The sequence below is a fragment of the Antechinus flavipes genome, chromosome 3, assembly GCF_016432865.1.
Source record: "Antechinus flavipes isolate AdamAnt ecotype Samford, QLD, Australia chromosome 3, AdamAnt_v2, whole genome shotgun sequence".
NCBI classification, from domain to species: domain Eukaryota; kingdom Metazoa; phylum Chordata; class Mammalia; order Dasyuromorphia; family Dasyuridae; genus Antechinus; species Antechinus flavipes.
The window spans coordinates 206,659,337-206,686,084 of NC_067400.1; positions in this window are offsets into that span (position 1 = coordinate 206,659,337).

Here is a 26,748-nt window from a genome sequence, read left to right on the forward strand (position 1 = left end):
GAGTGAGATAGTGAATTGATTAGAAAGGTGTAAAAAGATTGGCTTATTCCAGGGAGAGCAAAAGTTTAAATATGTAGCATAAATACAAAGTGAATCCAGTCAGTATAAGTTCATGACTTTATTCAGCTCTGTTCAACATAATTTGTGAATAAGAACAGCAGTAGTGGATGATGGAAATAAAACAAGTTTGGGGGTTGCAAGGCATGATCAGTAAAAGCAGAAAGGAACAGGGTTTGAATGTAAAGGAGAGTGTAGACATGAACTGATTCCTCTTGGGGATAAAAGAGAGAAAGAAGGAGAATGTAATCTGTGCAGGAGCAATGATCAGAGAAAGAATAAAAGGGCAGATAGTTTGGAGATCACAGTGAGGATAAAAAAATAGGAACATGGGTTGAATGAAGAAGGAAAGATAGAATAATAAAAGATTATGATCAGATAAGGAAATTTCAGATTTGATGAACATGGAAATAGAACATTTGTGGGTGATAGCTAGTTCAAAGACATAACCATTTCTGTGTGTTAAGGTAAAGTAGAATAAATCATGGGGAATAAGTAGATTAATGAATTAGGTTAGAGTGCTTGAAGGGGAGGAAGAGAAACAGAGAGAAAGAACAAGAAGAAAGTACAGAGAAGAAAGAAGACAAGGAGAACAAAAAAGAAAAAAGGAGAGAGAAAGAAGAGAGAGCAGAAGAAAGAATAGAGATAAAAAAGAAAAGGAAAAATAATGAATAAGAAAGAAGAGAGAAGAGAGAGAAAGAAAAAATAAGAGAGAGAAGAAGAAGAAAGGAGAGAGAAGAAAAAAGAGAGAGAAGAAGGGGAGAGAAACAGAGAGAGATTTACAAAAGTATTTTTTTAAATGTATTTTAATAGCTCAAGTGTCACCCCATGTCAATCAGTTCTCCACTCAGTTATCAAGTTGATCTTCTTAAAGCAAAGATCTGACCTTATGAATATATCAACCCTCATTCAATAGACTCCAGTGGCTCTCTATTACCTCAAGATCAAAAATAAAATCCTCTTTAGGGATTTCAAAGCTTCTCATAATCTTTCTATCTTTTCTATCTTTGCAATCTTCTTAAACTTTACTCCCCTCTATGCATGAGGTAATCCAATAACAATGGCCTTCTTGCTGTTCCCTTACACTGCCCTCTAACTCTCTACTTGAAGTATTTCAAATAATTGTTCCATATTCCTAGAATATTCCCTTTCCTTTTATCCATCTAGTAACTTCCTTGGCTTCCTTTGAATGCCAGCTATACTCCTGCCTTCTGCAAAAAGCCTTTCCCTGTTCTCCATAAATTTAGTGCTTTTCCTCTGAGATTACCCCCCCCCAGTGTTATTTGGAGAGTTTGCACATAATTGTTTCCCCAATTAGACTCTGACCTCCTTGAGAACAGGGACTGGTTTTGTTTTTGTTTTTGTTTTTTTTTTGTTTTTGTAAACACACTGCTCAGCACAGTGCATATCACATAGTAGGTACTTAATAAATGCTAGATGATTGACTCCTGTGGTTAATAAAATGCAAATTCATTTCAAAACCATTACTAAATTCTCAATAGTAGATTTTTGTATATTATGCATTTTCTTAACCAACAGATTATAATAGAGTTAAAAAGAAATCTCAAAGGGCTTTTAGCCAAAGATCACTGATTTCAAGTTAGAATGCAACTAAATAGTCTTTGATTCCAAATCCCACATTTTACAGATAAAGAAAACTGAGGCACTGGGAAGTTAAATGACTTCAACACAAATACACATTAAATATCTGAGGCAACATTTGAACCCAGATTTTCCTGACTGATTCCAGGGTCCTCTTCCTTTTACAGATGTGGGACCATGGCCCAGAGAATTCAAGTTAAAACTTTAGAGGGGAGTAAGGTTTACACACACACACACACACACATATAAAATCATAATTAGGTATTAAATAGCAGAACCAGGATTCGCACTGAGGTCCTTTGATTCCAGAAGATTTTCTATTATAGACTCTGATCTAATCAATATTATGTGAAAGTCAGATAAAGATTTTATTAGAAAGTAGTCCCCAAATAGGAACTCACGAACTAAGAGAGAGAGAGAGATCCAGATATGCAGTAATGAGAGATGGAGGGGTCTGATCCACTTCACAGTTTTGCTTAATCTAAATCCTAGGAATAATGACTCTCCACAGAGCTGGAGGCACAACTATTTCCTTTTCTGGGCTGTGAGACAGCACAGCACCCCTTGGTGTTCTTTGAACAGCTGTTTAGGACCAAGGAATCAGATAAGCACTTTTAGTAGCCTTAAGCCTTAGGAATTAAGCTCGTTAGCTAAACATAATTCCATGCCAGGGGAATTTTTTTAAGGGAAAATGGTAATATTATTTTAGATCAAATACAATTGTACTTAAAAGAAGCAAAGAAGAGATAAGGAGAGGGAAATAAAAGAGGTTTGGAGATAAGATTTAGAAGAAAAAAAGATGATGAAATTGAAAGGGACCAGAAAAAAAAAAAGAAGGTAGATGAAAAAGAAAGTGTAGAAATTGACCCCTCACCTACTATTGTTCCACTTGACTCATATACCTGATATTTATTGTCTATGAGACAGGACAAGTTTCATAAGGCTCTCTCAGCCTCAATTTCTATTGAAGAGGTTGCATTAGATTGTGAGACTGTTTTCAATTCTATATCTATGAGTCTGTGATCTATGATCTTTCCCTCACATAAATTCCCCTCCCTATACACATACAAACCTCTTCCTCTCTTTCAATACATCTCCTAAATAAATAATCCAATATATCTCCTAAAAACATTTGCACCTTCTGATAGCATTCATATAGCATTTTGATGTTTGTAAAGTACTTTTGCTATATAACTTTAGACAAAGGGAAGGCAATTTTCTTTCTTTTTATAATTTTAATTTTTTCAACATTTACAAGATTTTGATTTCCATTTTTTCTTCCTCCTTCCTTCCCCTCTCCTCAAGACAACAAACAATATGATGTAGGCTGCATATGTACTATCATGTTAAACATATTTCCATCTTAGAAGACTCAGAACAAATGGGGAAACCCACAAGAAAGAAAAAACAAAAAAGTGAAAATTAATATGCTTTTAAAAAAATAATTATAACTTTTTTACTGACAGAACCTGTTGGAATCTTTACCAACTGCTAACTCATTAGAGTTGATAGATTATTGATCTGATCTTACAAGAAGATGTTTTGGGCCAGAACCTGAAACAAGGTACTAAGTAGAACTAATGGATACAATGCTTGTGTTCACACCTTTACTCATTGGAGTTAACATGTTTGGGAGATTCACAAAGTAAACTTTGTAACTTTGTGAATTCACACTTCCCTTGAAGCTCTTAGGGCCAGAGAGCACTCTGGGAAGAAAACCCATAATCTCTCTCTCTCTCATATCCCACAATTCCTCTCTCTCGTATAAAAGAAACAGACAGAGGCTCTCAGTCAGATCTCAGCAGAATTACATGAAGAGTGGAGCTGGATTGAAGGCTGAAGAAAGCAGAGGCAGAAGCAAAACTGCAAGAGTTCTTAGAACCAAGGAGAGAGAGAGGCCTCTAAGAATCTAGCTATCCGGGCCCAAGGAAAGAGACAAGACTTGGAAGGAGAAATAAACATTTGTATTTTCACCAGCTGGCTGCATTTGGGGTAATTATTGATCTGAATTGAAATTAAGGCTGCCTGCAGAAAATCTCCTCGAGAAATCTTCTCCCCCAGAGAGAACCTTCATCATATATTATTTTAAAGAAAAAAAAAAAAAAAAAAAACACCACAAGAACCCATGCCAGGGTAATTTTTTACAACATTATGCCTTGCACTCACTTCTGTTCCGATTTTTCCCCTCCCTCTCTTCACCCCTTCCCCCAGATGGCAAGCAGTGTTATACATGTTAAATATGCCACAATATATCCTAGATATAATATGTGTGTGCAGAACCGAACAGTTCTCTTGTTGCACAGGAAGAATTGGATTCAAAAAGTAAAAATAACCCAGGAAGAAAAACAAAAATGCAAATAGTTTACATTCATTTCCCAGTGTTCTTTCTTTGGGTTGTAGCTGCTTTTGTCCATCATTGATCAATTGAAACTGAGTTAGATCTTCTCTTTGTCAAAGAAATCTACTTCCATCAGAATACATGTTCATACAGTATCGTTGTTGAAGTATATAATAATCTCCTGGTTCTGCTCATTTCACTTAGCCTCAGTTCATGTAAGTCTCTCCAAGCCTCTCTGTATTCATCCTGTTGGTCATTTCTTACAGAACAATAATATTCCATGACAGTCATATACCACAATTTACCCAACCATTCTCCAATTGATGGGCATCCATTCAAAAATTAATATGCTTTGATCTGCATTCAGATTCCATAGTTCTTGCTCTGGATGTGGGATAGTGTTTTTCATCATGGGTCTTTTGGAATTATTTTAGATCATTGTATTACTGAGAAATCCATCAAAGCTGGTCATCACACAATATAGATCTAGTAGTCCACAGTTTTATAGTAGGACAGGTATTATTATAACCATTTTACAGATTCTGACATAGACTATGAAATTAAGTGTGTCCAGGGTCACATAATATATCTATCAAGGGTCAGCACCAAGGCAGCTTATTATAACAATGCTCTTAGCCTGTACAGTTACCCTTCTTTCCTCCCTGCTCCCAAGTTCTCACTCCCCATTTCTCCCTAGAGTTCTGGAGTAAAATTTGATATTCTAGAATTTGAAATTATTTAAGGAGACTAGAAAAATCTGAGTGAGTTAACAAATCTTTTTGCACAAGACTAGGTCATAGGCTGTCCTGTACTCTCCCAAAGTTTACAAGGATGGTTATGAGACATAATTCATGATCATGTGTAAAGTCAGCATTTCTCTGGGCTAAAAGTTGCTGAAACAAAAAAATGCTCAGAAATATACTGAATCTACTTGTAAATTTCCATCACTTATTTTAGGAATTAATCATGAACACATCAAGAGAGGAGATTAAAATTTAAAAAGGCAGAATGTACTAGTGGGTAGTTTTCTCCCTTCCCTCTTCACATAGTGTGTGGGAGAGAGCTACTTTCTAGCTAGACAACCCCCTACAGGTCCCTCAGGGCAGAGGCCTTGAGTTGTAATGGAGACTTTCTGCCAAATGAATGTGCTCCTTCCACAAATTGCTAGACCTTGTCATTTCAGCAGTTGAAACTATTCCTTATGATTCTAGGAAGTCTGTTTTGGGGGGTTTTCTTACAATGATGTCTGACGAAAGCTTCTATTTCCTCATAGAAAAGGAGAAACATCCTTATTAGAAGATAACTAACTTCCACCTGGCATGGAGATACTACTATCATCCAATTTAAAGTTTGGAGGAAACATAATAACCCTGAAGAAAGTAATATAAAATGAAGCTAGTATTGAATTAGAAGAGGGCAGCTAGGTGGTATAGTGGACAGAGACCCTTTGTCAAGAGTTAAAAAGACCTGGGGTCAAATCTCACCTCAAATAACTTACTAGTTGTGTGATCCCAGGAAAGTCATTTAACCTAATTTGCCTCAGTTTCCTCATCTGTAAAATGAGCTGGAGAAGGAAATTAACTACTCCAATATCTTTCAAGAAAACCCCCCAAAAAGGTCATGAAGAGTCAAACATGACTAAAAAAAATGAGTAACAACAATAACTATATTAGATCAGACTAGGAGAAGCATTTTGGTAGAAAGATCTTTGAATTTGAAGTTATGGGAGCCAAATTCAAATTTTGCCATTACTATATTTACAAATCACAGGCAAATCTTTAGGCCTTAGTTTCCATATCTGTAAAATTAATGGGTTGGACTAAATGACCTATAAGATAGGTTGACTAAAGATGACTTTTCAATTCCACTTAGATGCTGATGTTGTTATGATAATCCTATATCGCTCCAAAAAAAGTAATTTCAGTTCTCTTTCCACAGCCAAAATATCTCTAAACACCAAAAAAGTTTTCATGAAGTATACCGAAAGCATGTCCCATACTAAATAGACTCCAACCATAACTCCTTGCTCAGAAGAAATCCATGAAAACCAAAGTGGTTGAAGATACAAAATCTCATCATGAGAGCTTACATTATAATGTCTATGTATCATGAAGATTTCAGTAGATTGAGCAAGTGAAAAGCTGAGTCTTTTTACTGTTCCTCACACATAACTCTACATCACTTCATTTTCTGTTCCCATGCCTTTCACAGGCTGTATTCCTTGTGTGAAATACATTCCTTACTCAGTGATGCTTTTTATCAAACATAATTGTCTTCAAAGTTCAGATCAAATATCAGCTTCTACATGATATCTCTTAAATTTCCCTCCTCCCCCTAACTTTTAGAGCTTACTCCTCCCACCAAATGATATGACATACATTTTGCATATGTTTATATGTTATGTTGTCTCCTTCAAAAGACTATAAGTTCCTTGAAGTAGAGACTATTCCAATTTTGTTTTTGTACTTCTGTTTCCCAGAATAGTGCCTATCACATAATTAGGATTTAATAAATATTTGTTAATTCATTAATTGAGTAAGGGCATAATGGAAGATTAAACCCAATCATGAAGGACTAAGGTCCATGTCACTAAAGCCATGTCACTAAAATTTACAAATTCTTGTAAATCTACAAGAAACATTGTCAGTGCTTAGTTCCTTCTTGAAAGGTCTTAGCTGCCAGATACTATAATTTTCATGAGATTCCTCATGATCTCCTTAACAGAACAAGATTCAGTGCCATCTTGAACAGCACCAAGAAAGATAAACAAAACACTCCAGAACAGCAATGGCGACCTGCTACAAACTTTTAGAAGAATTTCCAGCCAGCCAAGTCCCTATTCTCTAGTACATTGCACTTGAGCCTTGTAGGTTTGCTTAGTTTTACCAAAATATACCCAAACTAAAGGCACGACAAACTATCTTAAATAACTCTTCTGCTGTATTAGACATGTGTGGAGTCTCTGCTGCCCATCTGCTCTGGACATCACCAATTTAAATTCCTTTACCACATTCTTTTGCTAATTTCTTTATGATACTTTCCCATCATGAATGATTCTTAATTATTTGTTGTTGTCCAATCAGTTAAGTTGTATCCAACCCTAAGTGACCTCATTTGAAGTTTCTTTGGAAAAAATATAGGAGTAGTTTGCTAGTTCCATCTCCAGCTCATTTTACAGATGAGGAACTAAGACAAATGGGATTGATTGATTTTTTCAAGGTCATGCAGTAAGTGTCTAAGGCCAGATTTTAAACTCACATCTCACAAAAATGAATCTTTCTAATTCCAGGTCCAGAACTCTATCCATTGTACAACCTAGATAATTCTATTCTTATCTATAGATCTCCATAAACTCTCCACAAATGAACCAGTGAACAGTATCAAATTCTTCCTCTCGTTCTTTTGGTATATCAAGGGAACCAGGTTGTCCTAAGTAGACTGGATTATCACTCAGGTTATCTATCTAATTTTTTTTTAAATTTTGACTATGTATCCAAGCTACTTCCTTCTTCCTATCCATATTCTTGATGACATATCTTATTCTATTTCTTTCCCATAAGTCAGAATTGAAAAATAATATGTTGCAATCTAACTAACCCATTATGAGTCTTTTCCCCTTGTCATTTGGATTATTTATCAACAAGGTAAATATTAGTTAAGTTTGAATCTTTCAGTAGTTGAGGTTTTAGCACTTGTTGTGGCTGACCATGACAATCAGTCCTGAGTAATGTTCTGAGGATCAAATGAGATAATGTGTACAAAGAGTTTTTCAAACTTTAAAGAGCTACATAAATGCTAGCTATTATTATAGTTATGTGGTAGCTAGATGGCAAAGGACATGGAATATTGAGTTAGGAAAACCTGGATTCAAATCCTACCTCAGACACATACTAGTTGGGTCATCTCATATAATTTTTTTCTACCTCAGTTTCCCTTAACTATAAACTGTGGATAATAAAATCAGCTGCCTCACAGTGTTGTTGTAAATTTTAAATGAAATAATATTTGTAAAGCATTTAGCACAGTGTCTAGTCCATTAAATACTTGATTCCTTACTTTTCCTTGTTATAGAGAAAAGAACCCCCTTTCTGTGTGAAAAAATAATGAAGCCCATTTCTCAGGTGCATTACAACAAATCACAGAGTCTCCTTAGCAAGTTTAGGAGGAGATAAATTTCAGGTTGAAATCTGGGAGTAGTTTCATCAGTTGGTATTCTTTTTACATGAATCTTTAACATAAAACAGAATGTCACAATCAAGACATTACTATGTGTTTCTGTATTTTGCCCCTGCAAATGCCCTCCACCTCAATAACAAAAACCAATCTTCTTGATAATAACTACCCTATAATGTTCATTTTGTGAAATTAATTTCAACACCACTGTTTTTACTATTATTAATTTATCCCAAAAGTTCAAATGATTTCCTAGGTAGGGGTACTTCCTTTCCTAATGCTGATAAGAATTCCTAGCAAATGGTAATTGAGTTACTATTGCCAAAAAAAAAAAAAAATCATCACCTGGAGGCCAACCTTCTGGCAATGATCCTATCCAGCATGAGGCAGTCATTAGTCCTCAGGTGACAGACATACAATCCATCGCTCCACTTTCTTTGAAGGGTTTCTGGCTTTATAGAACCTGCCAAAATTTTTGTATCATTGACACTACCTTAAAAAAAATTCAGGCCTACATTCATAGCAGGTATCAAATTAGGCCTAGAAAAAAGCCACTATTAACATCATTATTTATTTCTAGAATATTATTTCTTTTTAGAATAATATTTTTCTAAGAAGAAAAGTGCTGTAATTGAAACTAGTTTATTTCAGCTTTGTAATTAGATTTTCTCAATAGGCATTGATGACCAGAAAACTGAAATGAATTGAATTAAATTAAAACAAACTTCTTACTTGTAAATAGTTATGTATACCTACTTCTTAGTATTTCAGAATGTCCAGTTTGATACAACATAATTAGACCATGTAAGCAGAAGATATTCAATGAGTTTTGCATAAGCATTAGAACTTTTCCATAAAATGAAAGAATTGAAATTTCTCTGAATCTAGCTAATGTTTGTCATGGATCAAAGAGGAAGAAATTGCTATTTCACTCAAGAGATAATCTTTTCTATACTCAAACAACAAAAATACAATCATCTCGATATATCTTGCTAAATAGCAATTTTATAGGGACTAATTTGCAGTTCATAGGCTTATCTATTTTGTTGGTTTTTTCATAGAACCAACTCTTAGTTTTATTTATTAATTCAATAGATTTTTTATTTTCAATATTATTAATTTCTCCTTTTAATTTTAGAACTTCAAGTTTAGTATTTGATTGGGTTTTTTAATTTGGGGGTCTTTTTCTAGTTTTTTAAGTTGCAAGCCCAATTCATTGATCTTCTCTTTCTCTATTTTATTCAAGTAAGCCTTTAGAGATATAAAATTTCCCCTTATTACTACTTTGACTGCATACCCAAACATTTTGGTATGTTGTCTCATTATTGCCATTCTCTTGGGTGAAATTATTAATTGTGTCTATGATTTGCTGTTTCATCCATTCATTCTCTAGGATGAGATATTGAGTTTCCAATTACTTTTTGGTCTATTTTCCCCTGGATTTTTACTGAATGTAATTTTTATTGCATTGTGATCTGAAAAGAATGCATTTACTATTTCTGACTTTCTGCATTTGAATTTGAGGTCTTTATATCCCAATATATGGTGAGTTTTTGTATAGGGTCCATGAACTGCTGAAGAGAAAGTGTATTCCTTTCTGTCTCCATTTAGTTTTCTCCAAAGATCTATCACACCTAACTTTTCTAGTTTTCTATTTACCTCTTACCTTCTTTCTTATTTATTTTGTGGTTTGATTTTTCTAGTTCTGAGAGTGCAAGGTTGAAATCTCCCACTTTTATAGTTTTACTGCCTATTTCTTCTTGCAGCTCTCTTAACTTCTTCTTTAGGAATTTAGATGCTATACCACTTGGTGCATATATGTTTAAAATTGATATTGCTTTATTGTCTATGCTACCTTTAAGCAAGATATAGTGCCCTTCCTTATCTCTTTTAATCAGATCAATTTTTGCTTTTGTTTGATCTGAGATCAGGATGGCTATCCCTCCTTTTTTTTTTTTTTTTTAACTTCACCTGAAGCATAGTAGATTCTGTTCCAGCCTTTTATCCTGTATGTATTGCCCTGCTTCAAGTATGTTTCTTGTAAATAACATATTGTATGATTCTGGCTTTTAATCCAGTCTGCTATCCACCTCTGCTTTATGGGGGAGTTTACTCCATTCACATTTATGGTTAAAATTACTAATTCTGTATTTCCTGCGATCTTGTTAACCCCAGGTTATGCTTTTCTCTTCCCTTTCCCCCTTAACCCTCTTCCCAGTATTAAACTTATGAGCACCACTTACCTCACACAGCCCTCTCTCTTTAGGGTCCCTCTCATTTTATTAAACTTTTCCCTTAGACTTACTGTATTCCCTTCTATTTAGCATACTCCTTCCCTTTTTGCTTTTCTTCTCCCACTTTTCAATGAGATGGGAGAAGTTTCTCTGTAAACCAACTATGTTTAATATTTTCTCTTTGAGCCAATTCTGATTAGAGTAAAATTCACACTATGTTCATCCCCCTCCCTTCTTTCCCTATATATATAAAATAGCTTTCCTTTGCCTCTTCATGAGATATAGTACCTCCACCTTTCCCTTTTTCTGGTAATTTCCTTTCGATCTCTAGATCCCTTTTTTACATTATAACAGTAAAACCAAATTATACATGTAGATGTATATATGTATACCTATAACAGAAATATAGTTCTCAAGAGTTCTTTTTCCCTTCGTATGTTTCTCTTGAGTCCTATATTTTGGAGGTCAAATTTTTTGTTTAGCTCTGGTTTTTTCATCAGAAAATAAATGGAAGTCATCTATTTCATTGAATGTCCATCTTCTTCCCTGGAAGAAAATGCTCACTTTGGTTGGGTAAGTTTTTCTTGGCTGCATACTAAGTTGCTTTGCCTTTCAGAATATCAGATTCCAGGCCCTTCAATCCTTTAATGTGGAAGCTGCTAGATCCTGAGTGATCCTTCTTGTGGCTCCTCGGTATTTGAATTGTTTCCTTCTGGCTGCTTGTAGTATTTTTTCCCTTGCTCTGATAATTCTGGTATTTAACCACAATATTTCTTGGAGTTTTAATTTGGGGGTCTCTTTCAGTAAATGATTGATGAATTCTTTCAATATCTATTTTACCTTCTGTTTCTATAACATCTGGATAGTTCTCTTTGATGATTTCCTGGAAAAAGAGTGTTTAGGCTCTTTTTTTTTTTCATCATGATTTATAGGGAATTCGATAATCCTTAGATTATCTCTTCTAGATCTATTTTCCAGTCTGTTGTTTTCCCAAGTAGGTATTTAACTTTTTTCTATTTTTTCATTCTTTTTGGTTTTGCTTGACTGATTCTTGTTATCTGTTTGAGTTACTCATTTCCATTTGTTCAGTTCTGATTTTTAATGAATTATTTTCTTCATTTAATTTTTAATTTCTCTTTATAATTGTCCAATTGAGTTTTTAAATGAGTTGTTTTGTTCTATGGATTTTTTTCCCATGTCACCAATTTTTTTTTTTAAGGAATTATTTTCGTTTTCCAATTCACTAATTCTATTTTTTAGGGAAGTTGTTTTCTTTTTCCACTCTATCTTTTGATGAATTACATGCCTTATCCAGACCTTCTTACAAAGCTTCCCTTTCCTTTTCCCATTTTTCTTCTAGCTCTCTTTTAAGATCCTTTTTAATTTCTTCTGTGAAAGCCTTATGTAGTGGGGACCAGATCATTTCTACTTTTGGGTTTTCATCTAGAGTCATCTAGAGACAAACTATTTTTAGTCTCCTCAGTGTTTGAAATCTGCTCTTTCAGTATAGATTCTATCTATAGTTAGAGTCTGCTTTGCCTTTTTACTCATTTTAACAGAAAAACAAAAATAAAAACAAACAAACAAACAAGAAGCTGCAGTCTGCTTATGGGGTAGTAAGACATTTCCAGGCTGCCTCTACAAACAGGAAGTAGCATTGAAGCAGCAATGGGACAGTAGTGGCTGCACTGGGATTAAAGGTTGTGCACTGAAATCATGCTAAATTCCTCCCAGTGCTGGGTGGGTGTGGTCAGGTCCCAAGAGACTCTAGCATTTTGGGGTTCTAGTCTTTTCCCCCTGTGTTTATGCTTTCTCTGCTGATCTATTGGCTTGCTACTAGGACAGAGTAGCCAACTCTGTGCTAGAGTTCTCCCTGAAGATTTTCTGTGAAGACCACCCCCCACTCTTCTCCAGTCTGCTCAGCATGAACTGTTCTCTGTGCTCTCACTGCTTATCTGCTTGAATCTATACCTAGCCTAGCCCCATTCTATCCCCAGGTGCAAGCAAAAACAGACCATTTCTGGTGAATTTTGAGATTATCTTCTGTTGGTAATGTGTTGTATTCCCAATATTTGTGAGTTTTGACATTCAAGCACTAATTCTGAGGCTGAGTTTCATAAAAATAGTTTGAGCACAAAGGAGAGCTCAGAATGACACATGTGGTCCTCTTCACCATTTTGGCTCTACCCCCAGCCTTTTTTTTTAAATAATAAATAGCACATGTCCTTTCCAGTAAATTTAGGGACAAAACAATGGTGTCTATTGCCCCCACTTTCACACTATATTAAAAATGCTCCTATAGCATTAAACAAGAAAAAGAAATTGACAGAACAATCACAGGTAAAGAAGAAAAAATTTATTACTTTTGCAAAGGATGCAATGATACATTTAAAGAGCCCTAAAGAGTTGACTAAAAATTAATTGAAACAATTCATAACTTTGGCAAATTTGCAGAATTTAAAATAAATCTACATAATTTATCACTATGTTCTTATAATACCAATAAAATCCAGCCAAATGAGATAGAGCAATTTCATTGAAAATTACTACAGAATGTATAAAATATTTGGGAGCCTACCTTCCAAGTTATACATGAGAATTATATAAATACAACTACAAATAACTGTTTACATATATAAGGACAGACCTAAATAATTGGAAATATATTAATTGTTCATGGGTAGGGTGAGTGAATATAATGAAAGTAGCAATACTACATAAATTAATGTATTTAATGCTACACCAACCTACCAAACTACCAAAAATTATCAAAACAATTTATATTCAAAATTTTAAAATGGAGCACGCATTCAGGAAAATACAGTCTTAAACAGCAAATGTATCTGCTGCTCTAGTATTCAATAAACACAAAAACCCAAACTATTGGGATGAGGATTTGCCAAAAAGAAATCTGCTGGGGAAAATGGATACCAATATGGCAGAAAATGGTTTTAAAGTAGCACCTAACACTTTGTGTGAAGATGAGTTCCAAATGGATAGGAGATTTTCAACATGGCATCTTATTCAGAACAACATTTTTATCAATGACTTGAAAAAAGGTGTAGATGATATGTTTATCAAATTTATTAACAGATGCCAATCTAGGAAGAAAAGCTAATCTAAAGTGATAATGATAAAATCAAAAAAATCTAAACAGTCTTGCGTAATGGATAGAAACTAATAACTTTAGTTTTATTAGGGATTCATGTAAAATCTTGCAATTTTTCAAAATTTTAATTATATATGTAGAGCATAGAAAAGAAAAGGAACAAAAGATAGTGGAAGACTTTGCATGGAGTAGGTGAGCAAAAAGACTCAATTTTGGCAGTAGTGGCAACCAACCACAGCCCTCAGTAAGCTATGTAAGGACTAAAAAACAGCTTTTATTAATTACAATTTTAATATATTGAAAATATATTTACAATATATAGTAAAGTGAATGGAGAACTGGACTAGGAGTCAGGAAGACCTGAGTTCAAGTTGGACTCAGACACTATTAAATTCTAGAGAATTCATCTAACCTCTATTGGCCTCTGTTTACATCTGTCTCACAGAGTGGTTATCATAAATGAGAAAAAAAATGGAAACCTTTGTGATATATTAGAAAAACCACTACATTTACAATGAGAAAACCCAGATTTGAACCTGAGATTTTCTACAAAGATCTTCACAAGATCATTCCTTGTGACTTTGGATACCCTTCTCTTTCTTGGTCTAAGTTTCTTCATTTGTAAATTAAAGACATTGGTTCTGAGCTCCCTTTTTACACCAAGTAGACAAACAGTAGACAAACTGTCTATTAATGGAACCCTCTCATCTCTAATAAATACTTGAAAACTATCAGGTGCCTTTAGGTTATATACCTGAAAAAAATCTAGATAAAAGGAGATCGATTTCCCTAGACTCGTTGAAGCCCCTATATGGTCAAACCAGTGATCCTGAAAGAATTTCACCAGTATTTCCCTCTGTTATTAAAATTTTAATTTAATGGTTGTCCTCTAATCCCTGTTTTTTGGCATATTAATAGGGTTAGACCTGTACTTCACTGGCAATAACAATATAAGTTGACCTCTTTTCTTAATTGGGCATCTGTGAATTTTCTTGGTTTTTATTACTATTTGACAGCTACCTTTCAATATAATGGGCTTATTTTGTAATTCTATTTATTTCATTTATGCATTTTAAAATATCATTCTAAGAAGAGATCCATAAGCTTCACCAGATTACTCTAGAGGTCCATGATCTGAAAAAAGGTAAGGAAAGCCTTCTTTAGATAGTTGCCCAGAGAGATAGCTAGGTGGATGCAGTGGATAAGGATTGGCCCTAGAATCAGGAGGACCTGAGTTCAGATATAGTCTCAGATATTTATTAGCTGTGTGTTAGAATTTTTACAAGGTGCTAAGTCAGTTATTTAATTTAGCATGGTACTTAACAATTCTCTAGTTCACTAATGTATTTAGTATTCATTGGAGTTCTGTAAGATTCACAAGTCAGAGAGAAGTCCAGGAGAGAAGGACAAGCCCACTAACACACAAGCCCACTCTTGGAGGTGGAGTCAGATTCATTCCATGTATCACCTTTGTGCTGGCTGGAAACTTTGGAATCGGAGTTGAGCTAGAGGCAGAAGCTGGAAGAGATAAAGGACCAGCAACAAGAGCTCTCAGAACCAAGGAGAGAGATAGGCCTCTAAGAAAACTAACTGGGCTATTTTGGAAGAGACAATAAAGGACTGGACTTTAACAGCTGGCTGCATTTGAGGTGATTATCACTTTGAATAGAAACGAAGGCTGCCTCCAGAAGCTCCCCAAGAAATCTGCTCCAACGATTATATTTTAGAGAAGAGAACATTACAGTTGTGTGACTTGAGCAAGTCAATTGCCTCCCAAAAATAAAAATGATGCCTGTCATTACCATTGAAAAGCATTGTTTAAGAGCTAATAAATGATATGGGGCCATGATTAGCAAAAGTGGTTAGTAAGTTTAGTAAAGGAGCCTGACAGAAAGGGAATTTCCTGAAGGTGCTTAATATAATATTAAAGATCAAAACTGATGATTAAGCTGCAAGTTAAACATATTTAGGAAAAAATAAAACAATAAAATGTTGTTACTATAACTTCTAATGGAAGAAGGTCATGAATAGCATCCCTTAGTGTTCTTCTGCTCAACAACAGGGAAGAGGGGAGGAAGTATCTATTGATAATAAAGAATAGGGCAGCAGCTGAAGTGGCTTCCACAACAGTGGATAGGTCTATAGTGGAGAAACTTTAAGAGGAAGGCAGGAGAAAGAACAATGGATTTGAATTTAAAGACCTGAGTTCAGATTTTACCTATAACACTTATTATTTCCTTGCCACCTTAAGCAAACAATTACTTAAGCTCTAGGACTTCAGTTTTCTCATCTATAAAAAAAATGAATGGACTGAAGTAGATGTAAGCCTTTAAGTCACTTCCAGCTCTACATCTATTATCCTGTGAATCTATGACTTGAATAAATCGTTGGTTTGCATAAAAATTAAATAGGGATTTTTAAAATAATATTTTATTTTTTCCAAATACATCAAAGATAGTTTTCAACATTCACCTTTGCAAAACCTTGTGTTTCAAATTTTTCTCCCCCTTTCTTCACTTCCCATCTTCCCAAGACAATAAGCAATCTGATATAGGTTAAATATGTCCAAGTCTAATAAACCTATTTCCATGTCTGTCATGCTGCACAAGAAAAATCAGATCAAAAGGAAAAAACATAAGAAAGAAAAAAACAAGCAAACAACAACAACAAAAAGGTGAAATTACTATACTTTGATCCATATTCAATCTCCATAGTTTTCTCTTTGGATGCAGATGTCATTTTCCATCACAAATCTATTGGAATTGCCTTGAATCACTTTTAAATGGGAATGTTGAGGAAGTTTTACAGAAACTGCCGAAGAAATGTGAAGACCAGCAGATGCCATTGAAGCCTATGGCCAAATACTTAAACCAGATTTTACATGAAAGTACTGTAAATACTCTATAAAAGAAAAAGAACAAATTCAGGCTTCTTTTCTGGCACAAGAAGAGGCTCAAAATATTTGGGTTTTTTTTTTCCAAATCACAAAGAATGGGGGAAAGAGGGGAGTGTACCTTAACCCCTGTGATGTGACAGAGATTACTATATATAAGAAACAATGAAATATAAGCACGATGTTATGAATAGAAGACAATCTTGGATTCAGGAAGATCTGGCTCAGTCTTGCATTATATTTATGTGACCATTAACAGATGATATAACCTCTCAGTACCTCCAGAAAAAATCTTCATTAACTATTGTGAAAAGTTGCTAATATGTACTAATGAAGCAAGTTTCTACACACAACACTCCCCAAGAGAAGCATTCCTTCTACTCTGCTAATAATAGCTTCAGAGAGTAAACCCAAAGCACTGAAAGGTTAAGTCACATGATCACATAATCTGTATATATCAATTTGAACCTAAATCTCTGCCTTTAAGGCCAGCTTGTTCTCTCTATCCTGCCAACTCTCCTGTGCTGCCTTTCTTTTATGTAGTCCAATAAAGTTGCATTACAATGTTTATCCTCATACATTTCTGGGAAATGAACAGATGAAAAGTATTCTTATCTCTGCCTCCCAGATAAAAAAGCTAAAGCATCTAGATATTAAGTAATTCACCCTGGAGCACACAGATGCTGATGAGGCCAGTTTGGAGACTTGTAGACCAGAGATGTATACTCATCCCCAGTCTCCCATGTAGTTCCCAAGGAGTCCTAAGAAAACTGATGTTGCAAATTGTTAGCTCTGTTTCATAGTGATCTCTGGTGGATGTCTGTGGTCACTACATCTATATTAGTTACATACAGCATTTGTGCATGGAGAAAAATAACACATTCCTATTTTGTAATTTGAAAACTTCTTTGGGGATGGATTGGTTCAGGAACTGCACACAGTTACATTACTCAAAATCACTTCTGTTGGCCATCTACCACTTCATACAGGTTAAACATAGTACCTTTCTTCTCTGTTTCCATCTTTTTTTTTCATTCATTATAATATTTATTACTAAGATAGAGCCATCATTTCATAAATGTGAATACTTTCCCTTGATGCAAATCACAACCACCCCCACAAGCCCCAATGTATTGCATTTCTCCTTATCCTGTGTGATTCTTTTTGGTGTCTTTTCATAAATTCTCCATAAAGGATCTATAGATCTTCTAAGATTGCCATGTCTGGGGACGTTGCTCTGGTCACCTTCATGACATTCATAGCATCATTGTTACCATTCCTGCAAATATAGTAAGCATCTAGATGGCACAGTAGATAGAGTGACAAATCTAGAGTCAAGAAGACTCATTTTCCTGAGTTCAAATACAGCCTAAATACATATCAGTGTCTGACTTTGGGCTAAATACTTACCTGTTGTTTCAGTTCCTTATTTGCAAAATGAGATGGAGAAGGAAGCCACAAACTACTCTTCTGCCAAGAAAATCACTACTTGGGTCACAAACTGAAAATGACTGAAAACATAGAGTCTTTGATACAAATATCCAGTAGACCATGCTATCCCAAGTTACTCTTGAGTATCTCTTGCCCTGGACATTTTTTTAATTTATCTAGTCTTTAGAGTGCTTGAAAATATTCATACAAGACCATGTCATTCTCTGGTATTCATCCTCTGTCCCACTTAATCAATCAACCAATAGAAATGTATTAAACACTTATGCACCAAGCACTGTGCTTAGCATTGTAGATAGAAAGCCAAAAGTGAAACAATCCCTCAAGAAGTTTGTATCCTCATAAGGGTTAGAAAATGCACATTATATATTTGTTATTGTTTAATCATTTCAGTTACATCCAACTCTTTATGATACCATTCAAATTTTCTTGGCAGATATATTGAAGTGGATTGCTATTTTCTTCTCCAGGTCATTTTACAGATAAGGAATTGAGGCAAACAGAATTAAGCAACTTGCTCAGAGTCACACAGCTAATAAGAAGCTGAGGCCAGATTTGAACATAGGAAAATGAGTCTTACTGCTTCTAGGTTTGGTGCTCTGTATAATATGATGCTGCTACATTTCACACACATGTACACATGTGTATATGTATATATGTATGTATACATGTCTGTGGGTATGTTTGTATACACATCCAAAAAAATGAATACAAGATAGACTGGAGATGGAGAACACTAGCAACTATGGGGATCCCAAAAGACTTGATTTTGAATGTGGTACTTGAACTGAATTTCTAATAAAATAGAAATTTATATATATATATAATTTTAAAAGGTTGAAATGAGGAGAAAACAAATTTTAGGTCTCATAGAGAGCTAATGACTATTATGTGAGAAGTCTAAAGATATCAAAATGGCTGCCTAAAGAGTATATGTACAGGAGTAATATTTAAGAAAACTGGAAAGATAGAAAGAGGCCAAGTTGCGAAAAGCTTTAAATGATGAAAAGTCTAGTTTCTACTTGATCTTATAGTCAATAAGGAACTACTGAAATTTATTGAGGGGAGGAGTAATATGGAAAATCTACATTTTGGAAAATAATTTTGGGGGCTATATGAAGGATATTGGAATTGGGAGAGTATTGAGGAATATTATTCAGGAAGTTATTTTAATAATCCATCAAGACATGATGAGAATATAGACTAAGATGATTACTATGTGCATGAAAATTATGCAAAAAAGATTGGAGAAAGAGAAATGACATGTGATTGTGCAAGAGATTAGCCATATGAGGTGAGTGAAAATGAGGAATCAAATATATCATGGTGGTTGCAAATATGGATAACTGGAAAAATGATAGTACCCTCAAAAATAATGGAAATTTCAGAAGAATGGTGGAGTTGGAGGAGGAAACAATGTGTTTGTCTTTTGGACATTTGGGGTCTAAGATGTTTTTGAAGAACTAATTTGTAATGTAAAATGGATAACTAATGGTGAAAAACTAGAGCTCAGGAGATACTAAGGCTAGAAAGATAGATATGGGCATTATTTGCATAGGGATTATAGAGTAATTGATGGGAACTTATGAGGTTATCTAAAAAGAGCATGGACATCTTGGTGAAGCCAGTACAAATAAGTAGTCACACTAGTGTCAAATGCCACAGAAAGATGAAGAAGATTGAGATTAAAATACCAAAGTTAGCAATTTGAAAGATCATTAATGATTTTGGAAAGAATAGTTTCAAATGAGTGATGAAGTCAGAAACTAGATTGCAAAAAAGTTTTTTAAAAAGTGAATGATATAATTCTAGTTAAGATGATAATATGAAAAATCATAATAAAGTCCAGCTCTTTTACATAAATTCCAGAAAAAATCTAAAAATAATATTAGCCTAATTGCTGATAATGAACTTCAAAGAAAGATAATAGTAAACTTCTTCATCCTGGCCATCAATTCCATAAAAAGCAAAGTACAATTGAAATTTAGAGAAATGCAGGATTCTTGGCTCAATAAGAAGGCAGATGAAATTTATTTTTATGCTGATAAAAACAAATTCAGTGCATTTATGATGCACTGAAGGTTACTTATGGGCCAAAGATCTATGGTACATCTCAACTACTCAGTGCTGATGGAACCACATTGATTAGTGATTAAAACATTCTAGATAGATGGACTCAACACTTCCATAGTGTTCTCAAAAGATCCTCATTAATCAATGCTGAAGCCATTGACCATTTGCCACATTTAAATCAATAACTTCCTAAGTAAAGTCCCAATGAAGAGCTTCTAATTGTGATTAGGCTACTTTCATGTAGTAAAACACCAGGTTTTACAAAGTGGATAGACCATTATTCATACAAAAACTGACTGAAAATTTTCAGATTATATGGCAAGAGGAGGTTATACCCCAGGAGTTCAGGCACGTCTCCATTGTCCATCTAAATAGAGGTAAAAGGAATAATTTGTCCTATGACAATCACACAGAGGGGAGCCTCTTTCTTAGTCATTGCTAGCAAGATTCTTGCCATAGTTCTCCTGCCAGGACTAGAGTGGAGGGAGTGTTGGTGCCTGTTTTTTTTTGTTTGCAGATGATTGTGCACTCAATGCAGTCTCTGAAATTGAGATAAACAAAGTATAGATTAATTCTCTGCTACTTCTGCTTATTTGTGGCCTAAACAATAAGTTTTCTTACAAAGGAAAAAAGAAGAGGAGAGAGAAAGAGAGAGAGAGAGAGAGAGAGAGAGAGAGAGAGAGAAAGAGGGAGGGAGGGAAGGAGAAAGGAAGGAAGGAAGGAAGGAGGAGGAGGAGGAGGAGGAGGAGGAGGAGGAGAGGAGGAGGAGGAGGAGAAGAAGAAGAAGAAGAAGAAGAAGAAGAAGAAGAAGAAGAAGAAGAAGAGAAGGAGGAAAAGGAGGAGGAGGAGGAGGAGGAGGAGGAGGAGGAGGAGGAAGGAAGGAAGAAAACACTGAATATCATCTGTCCAAAAAATCATAACTGAAAACTGTCCAGATTTATAAGTACCAGAAGGCAAAGTGAAAAAATGAAGAGAATTCACTGGTTATCAGTTCCTGAAAAATAAATAAATGAATGAATGAAATGTTCAGAAATGTTATAACCACAATCTAGAACTCACAAACCAAAGGAAAAAAATAGTTCAAATCAGCCAGAAAGAAAAATTCAAACAAATAGAAACCAAAATTGCTACTTTTATAAAGAAGAGAACTTTTGAAATATGCTATTCCAATAAATAAAGGCTATCACAAGGTGTTGTCCCATTAAGATACTAATCTTTGATATTGAGCATTTTAATACTGAAAGGGACAGAATACTCTTGTATAAAGAAAAAGAGCAAAATCAGCTGGTAAAGTAAGGTATTGTTTATTTCATACATGAGAAATCTGAAGCATGAAAGGTTATTTTTTAAAGATAAGAATTTCATAAATTTTTGAAGCTTATTTAGAGTACATAGTCAATCAGCAGAATTCTTTGGCAACTTGGGATAAAAAACTGAAGCATCTCACAGGAAAGGGAGGGATAGGAAAAGATGGGAGACCTGTCAAGGGAGAGAAAGGGAGTATTTGAAAGGCAAGTGGAAGGATTTATTATCACAATAGGAAAACATTCCTTGTTCAAGGGCAGAAGACAAGGAGGAAAGATCAAATACTTTTGTAGTTGTAAAAGCAGTCCTTTTAGAAAAAACGGCACAGATTATTATCCAAGGATAATTAATAGTTTTTACAATAGTGAATGAAACCATTTGTTTTCCCATGCCCTTGCATAAGGGTTGGGAATTTTCTAATATTAGGACATTGTTGTTGTCTACATTATTACTCAAATCAAGAGAAATGGACTTATGGAATAATATTTCTAAAATTTCTAAAAATAATATTTCTACAGTATCTGGTACAAACAAGGCACTTAACAAATATTTGTTCTCTTTGTACCCTCCAACATTCAATATGTCATGAAATAAATATGATTCCTTTGGATATGGAAATTGGATATGAACAAAGTAAAATACATTGACTCTTAACATCATTTCTTAGAGAAACTTCAAAAAGAAAATTATCCTGAATTTATGACATTCATAGAAATAATATAATTAGTACCAAGAAGATATGATTAGAGATGAAAGTATTAAAATACTTGTGCCTATGAAAAATAATAAAGGAAAAACATTTATTGCCAAGCACCATGCTAAATATAAAATACAAGAAACAATAAATACAATAGCACTGAAAACAGTCCGAAGGATTAAAAGTCAAATGATAAGGAGCTATATAAAAATTGAAATTTTAGTTTTGATAAACAGGGACGGGCCCTTATAAAATCACACTAAAATTAATGTTAATTATGTATTTATATATTGATTGTTATATTATATGTTATATTATAATTGTAGCTAATATTTATATAGTGGCTACTATGTGCCAGACACTGTGCACCATCCTGGGAGATAGGTAGTATTATTATTCATATTTTTTAGAAGAGGAAAGTGAAAAGAGGTTAGGTTACTTATATGAGATTACATAGCTAGCAAGTGCTTAAGACTGGCTTTGAATTCAAGGCTTCTTGACTCCAAGTCTTGTCCACTATACAGTGTACCACCTAGCTGTGCCTGGATGATCTGGAGTTGTTTGTAAGTATTGCAAATATTCCATTTATGAAAAATCATCTTTAAAAATTATATTAAAAAATAAAATCATGTTGATGTAATTTTCCCCTCATATCGCTTAAAATTTTAGCATAATTATAAAAGATGGTTTTTCGTGTTTTCAAAACCTCAATTTCGATTTTTCATATTGCTTCTTATCGCTTGACCTTTAATACTTTGGACAGTTTTTCAGTACTATGCATATCAATATTGCTAGATGAATAAATGAATAAACAGCTTGCTTCAATCTCAAAACCTGTCAGAATTGTTAGAGACAGTTATCATCCCACATAGCAGTAAAAATACCATGAACCTGAATAAAATAAAGGTCAAAAATAAATGCTTAGCATTATGAGAAAATAAGACAGTTATCTTGGAGAATTACTCTGTTATTTTGCAATTTCTAAAAGGAACCATATAGTGGGCATAATCAGTACATGATTTAGAATTTAATGGGGGGTCCAGAGGGTCAGGTAGATGTCTGATCTCTAGTGATTGAGGTGAAAAAAAAAAAAACCTAGAGAAGCTATTTTTCCTTGAGGCACCTATAAAAATCAGTATAAGTATTTCAAAAGCCAAAGACATGATGGATGATTTTTTAACTGCTTTTTTCCTAATTCTTTTTTAAAAATTATTTTTATAGGGAAAGGCAGAGAGGGTGAAGGGATATATTTGGAAATGAGGTGATGTAAAAACAAAAAAGATATATCAATTATAAATTAGTTCCTTGAGCCTGATAAAGTTTTTTTTTTTTTTTTTAAGCCATTCATCAAGAATCTTTGCTTGATTTTAAGGGGAAAAAAGCATGACAAATGGAAATAATCAGTCAAAAGCCTCCAGGGGATTCAAATGTTTAAGAGTGATGAATATTCTGATGATCTTGACATTTTTTAATGCCATAATTGTGCAGTCAAACAACTTCTATACAGATAAGGTAGAAGAGTTGTGTTTTTTAGATAAATGAATAAACAAACAATCCTTCCTTTCTCCTTCCCAATTTGCATAAGCAAAACATATGTGTGTGTGTATATATATAATTTTACTAACAAAGTTTAAGACCTACTTATCATGGATGGCAACGAAAACAAGAATTAGCAATTAATTCAGAACAAGCAAAAATAAGGATAGTAGAGTCAGATAGTTTTTCCAGACATCTATTGAAATAACAAAAAATTATTAGGCCATATTATTTGTGCAAATTATTGCTTCTCTACTTCAGTTCAAGAGTAAGCAATTAGGTTTGGGGGCATATATTTTTGAGCTTAGCCTAAAGCAAAACTGTTTGGAAAGAATCAAGAAGTCGCTCAGCTTAAGGCACTCCTTCCATCTAAGATATGTTTTCTTTAAGGACTGAGCATGCCTGGAATTCGGGAAAGTATGCTGGTGCCCTAGAGAACTCAGAGTAGCCAAAAATATCTTCGTGAATTTTGGTTTTAGTATGGTATGCTTTTCAGTATTGAAGTGTCTCATTTATATTGGGATTAATTAACTATCCAGATTTATATTCATGCATTTTAGATCATCCTGAGAGCAGTAGAAAATGAGTAATTCATATTTCAAAGCACACAATTATAATTTGTATGCATAATAAGCACATGTGGAAGGAGAATACATCAGGTCCAGGGGGTGAGCAAAGTATTTTTGTGCACAAACTTATCTTTTAAATGCATATGTATTTCACAATTCCACAAGTTGAGATGGTTCTGCTTGTTCATTAAGTAGCTGAACAAGTTAAGGAAGTAAGAAACTCAATTAACACAAGGAGGTAAATTAAGTTGGTTCAATAAGGAAGAGTCTGAAAATCAGCTTTATTATGTGATCTCCCCAAGGAATTTAACCAATTATTTTTTATGCTAACTTTACTAAGTTCAAAGGTTTTTCCCACCATTCAAATATCAGTTAGCAATATTTCTGGATTAAAAGATGTTGACCACTTAGGTCATATTTTCAGGAGGGTCCCTAGCTTTCAATTACTGTGAGAAGTATGTTATTCGCACAGCATAAGATATTCATGGGGTAGAACCATGATTTATTGAGTCGAAATCAATTATCTTAATTAGATTAAAAACCTTTTCAGTTTATTCAAGGCCTTTTGGGAATCGCTCGAATGCTAGCTCCCTTCTCCCCTCCCCCCCCCCCCCCCCCAGCCACATGAGCAGGATGATAAGGGAGTAGGCTAGGGCAAGTATTGTGTTGGTAGTTGATAGCTGGATAGCTCAGGCAAATGGTAGGAGGAGGGTGATTTCTAGGTAGAATAGGAGGAATGTGATGGCAACTAGGGTGAAGAAGGTAATTCAAAAGGTAAGGCTCATGTGTAAATGATTCACATAGAAAATATTTTCTTTTCAAATGCAATTTTTCTTTTTCAAATCAATACAAAGGTATCTCATGATAGAACAATTCACATAGCTAGAGACAAACTGGGGCATACACACCCACACCCACACACACACATATATGTTTATGTGTGTGAAAATGTATATATAATATATATTTTATATAATGAATAATGTGTGTATATTTATACTGTATATATTTATACGTGTATGTAAATATATATTTATATATGTGTTATGCAATATGTATGCCATTTATATATATATATATACATATAGACACACATACCTATATTATGAACTATTGATGTTTCATACATACATATATATGAGCCATTTCATATGTAAATAAATATATACACATATACAAACAACTCATATCTAAACCTTCAAGACACAGCCAAAAACTCAACTCCTTTGACATTTTCCAGTTTACCCTCTCATCAATCTGATGTCTCCCTGATTCAGTGTCCTTTTCTCCTTTTTCAGTTCTATTCTCACCAGAAGAATGTTTCTAGTCAAATCAATTACTTGTTGAGATCTGAGCAAGGTTATGGTAGCCATCTCCTATATCTTACTCTGGCATTCAAAAATCTGTCTCTAATCTATCATTCCAGGCTTATTTCATGCTATCCTAGAATAGGGACAATACTAACATACTGAAGTATGTCTAGAAGACTACTAGAATGAAGAGAGACTTGAAGAGTATGCCATATATTGAAAGAAATGTTTTACCCTGGGAAAGAAGGCATAGACTAGCAGCATTTTTAAGTATTTGAAGAGCTTTTATCTGGGAGACTTATTAGGATTGTTCAACTTGGTTCCAAGGGGCAAAGCTAAGGACCATGGATAGAAAATGCAAAAAGATTTTAGCTCTATGCAAGAAAAAGTTCTTGGCAAACAGACTGTCAAAAAGTGGGAAGGACTATCTCATAGAGGAAAATATCCCCATGTAGAAGTTTTCAAATGAAGTCAGTCTCATAATTCCTCAGTAATATTTTAAAGATCCCTGTCAAAGATCCGAGGATGGGATGACCACTCAATTCCTTTCCAAGAATCAGATTTTCTGATATTCTTTCCAATCTGTGTTCAAACAAATTGAATTGTTAGTGTTTTCCAGTTGCCTCCAACTCTGTTTTATTATGTTTTTGTGCAGCCTACCATCATGCCTGAAGCAGACATCTCCCACATCTCTCTTAATTAAAATTCTTCCTTCCCTTGAAGGTTCAGTTCAAGTGTTACTTACTCCAAGGAGTCTTTCTAATTCATCCTTGAATTTCTCATGTCACTCAGTTTGTCTTCTCTGCTTAACTATATTCTAAATCATATTTTCATATACACATATATGGCAAAGAGAAAGAAAGCGATAAGGAAAGATAGATATGTGATAGGCGGATAGATAGATAAATAGGAGATAGGACATTTTATTAAGTAATTATTATGAAAATATAGATATAATATAATAGATAGATGGGAAATAGGACAGTTTGTTAAGTAGTCACTATGAAAATATAGATATAATAGGAATTACTCATGTGATTTTATTGATACATGGACCTCACAGTTGAGAAAATGACAGGTTTTACTCCTAGAACATTGCCTAGAGCAGAGAAGTCAAGTTACTCTTCAAGAGTCCTATAGCTAGGTTGTTTCAAAAAGCTCTTCCTAGGTCTAAGGCCAGCTAGCTATCCACCATGCCAGTTGGCCTATCATATCATATAGATATGATATACATATATATAAAGAATATTATTATCATGAAATGATGTCATGAGTCATGTGGAAATAGGCAGGAGTGTGCTGAAACCAGCTCAAACTTTCATTATAAGTATCAGAAAAAGCTACAAATCAGGGCTTGATTTGTTTGTATTAATCGTCTAATCTTAAGAAAGATGGAAAAACGG